This window comes from Rousettus aegyptiacus, unplaced genomic scaffold, assembly GCF_014176215.1.
Source record: "Rousettus aegyptiacus isolate mRouAeg1 unplaced genomic scaffold, mRouAeg1.p scaffold_m13_p_2, whole genome shotgun sequence".
NCBI classification, from domain to species: Eukaryota; Metazoa; Chordata; class Mammalia; order Chiroptera; family Pteropodidae; genus Rousettus; species Rousettus aegyptiacus.
This window is the reverse complement of record NW_023416295.1, coordinates 26,821,150-26,824,081: the sequence shown is the minus strand read 5'-3', so window position 1 is coordinate 26,824,081 and position 2,932 is coordinate 26,821,150.

Here is a 2,932-nt window from a genome sequence, read left to right as displayed (position 1 = left end):
TATGAGAAATATTTGTAAGAACCTTGTTATAATGTATCTAGTAATCACATGGGTTTGACTGTAGCTTGACAGAGAAAACGAATCTAACACATATGTCAGGATGGTTTTCCAAAACTATTGTTCATACAAATCGAAACTAACAGCTGGTGTTTACAGTCTTTGTCCTATTGGATATGCACAGCTTTTGGCCATTTAACAGTCCTCTGCAAGTGAAGCATGCAGTGGTACAAAGAGAGCAAAGAAGAATCTGGAAATAGACACCTTGGTTTTGATTTTACCTTGTGATTCCCTTGTTCCGAGACAGTAACTCAAACTAATTTTTCAAACCTTCTCTATAAAGTAGAGGAAATATTATCTGTTGGGAGGATTAAGGAATATATATGTGTGTGTGTGTGTGTGTGTATGTGTGTTTATGTACACACACACACACACATATATATATCCTTAGATTTAATGGATATCTATTTAGATATATACAGATATATATCTAAATGAAGAGATCTACATATCTATATAGATATATAGCTATAGCTTGCTCTCTACATATGCATAAATGCATAACTATTTAAATTTAATAGTGATGTGGTGCATCTTTGTATCTGTATATCTATATACCTATATACTTGTATACTTATGTAGGTACATAGCTATAGCTATATATATAAATATATATGTGTATATATATAAACATATATCCATTTAAATTTAATTGTGTGGTACCTATATATATGTATAACCTACATGTCCATATAGGTATATAGCTATAGCTATATATACACACATATATGTATATATACACATATATTTATACAAGTATATATCTAGTTAAATTTAATTGTGATGTTGTGTAAATAAGGCCTTTAGGTGGCAGAGTCTTCAGGTAGTAACCTAAATGGAAACAGCAGAGTTTAAATTCTTTCACATCTAATTCCAGCTGACTTTTAACTGCAAATCAACACTAGCAATACCAGCCACCATCCTCTGAGTAAAGAGCTGATTCTTCCCTCGCTGGTTCACAATGTCCCCAGTGGCCACAAAGCCAGCTCTTGGCTCTGAGTCCAGAACACTGCTGAGGCACTCTCCTTCGTCAGAAACATTTGGGGTTTGACGTTTACGTCTTGGGCCTGTAGTCTATTTTATATTCCCAGTTTTGCTAGAACTTAGAGCTCATGCAAGGTTAAATTCTGGAATCAGGAAATGTTCCATGAACTTTTTTTTCAGAAGCCTCCGGCAAGCACTTTAGGAGTCACTAGATATTTGTGAGGCAAGGGTCTATACAGACACATGGAGTACAGTGTCCCTGGTTCATTTTTCCTCAATGGAGCATGTACACGTGTGTGTGTGTGTGTGTGTGTGTGTGTGTGTGCGCGCGCGCTCGTGTGTGTGTGTGAAAATTTAGAGTTTAGGGACAACAGGAGGTGATTTGATCACAGCTATTTGGCAGTGGCTACAGCCATTGTCTGTCCAGACACTTATGAAGGAAATGGGCAGACTAAGATTTATGTATTTTGACTCAACCTACAAGAACTGTAGTTAATTTTTTTTTCTTTCCTTCTCAAATGTTTGGCTTCTACCAAATAAAATAAAATAAAAGACTCCAAAACATTTGATAGATTATTATGCAAATGTTAATTATTTAATAATGGTGCTTCTGGTGTTTATTATTATTAGAGCTATTAGTCACCACGGCATCCTATTGGCTTCTCCTTCAGTGACTCACCATGATGGTGGCCAGATTTGATATCACAGGGATTCCTGTTAGCAATACATTATATTCCTCTAGTGCTCAGGTAATTTAAACACATAAGTGACAGGTGCACTGTGAATACTGATTAATCAGAACAGACACTGACCAGTATAACACAGTAGTGAGGGCTGCTGAATAGCAGCCCTTTATCAATAATCAAGTCTCCACTGAGGCAAGCCAAATTAGAAGTTTAGCTCATTGTACAGGTAACTTGCGTGCCATATCTGACTCAAAAAGTCTTCCAAGCCAGATGTTTTCTGAGTGATCTAGTCAAATTGTTCTCAATCTTTAACACTTGGGCCCTTAAGGTGTTTGGATTTATTCTCAGGGTTTTTGAGTCTTCCACCTACATTTTTAAATATCATAATTCTTTTTTTGGCCATGATCTTTAAAAATTATTTGTATGACCACTTTGTATTTGAGCGCTGCCACACAACCTCTGTGCTCCACAGAAAGTGTTGAACTTTACATTGAATTTTAATGTGAATGAGGTCCCGTGGCTAGAGGTCCTCAGATTTATTGTCAGGTGCCAGTGCTTGACCTATTTGAAACATGCTCTAATTCATTCTCTCAGCCCATGACAGGACTGCAAACACTCCACCATCCCTCACCTCTGCTTAACTCTTCCAGCAGAAGGAACTGGAAGAGTCATGGATTTGGGAGCTTAAAAAATACTAGAGACCCTCTGGTCCGGACCTCACAGTGTTAAGCAATTTGCTGAAGTCTCAGAGCTGTTGGAGAATTCGTAATTCTGTGTGTTTCCTGCTTTGCGCTCCCGTCACTTGTTTTCGCTTTTGGACAGCTTTAATTGTCCTTTTCTCTGTTGGACTTGAATCTGCCGCTTTAGAGTGCACGTAAAACCACGAGTTCTCTTTCTAAATCCTGGAGCTATACCAAACCAGTGTAACTATCCTCTAGCAAGGTATATGTTGTAAGTGAGAAGTTATTTAACTTTTTTTCTGGTAAGGTATGGGTCTTGTCAAGAGATTGCAGTTTTCTTCTAAGGACGTGGTGAGAATAAAGTGACATATTTGTATCTTAGAACAAGAACTAAAAATTTGAAAAGTGGAACCCTTTTAAAAATACTAGGGGAAAGTTGCTGATTAAAGAAAGACTCATTTGGCATCCAGTCGTTTCCTAACATAACTTTTGCATATATGGTTTTTTAGAAGTTTTTCTATTGTC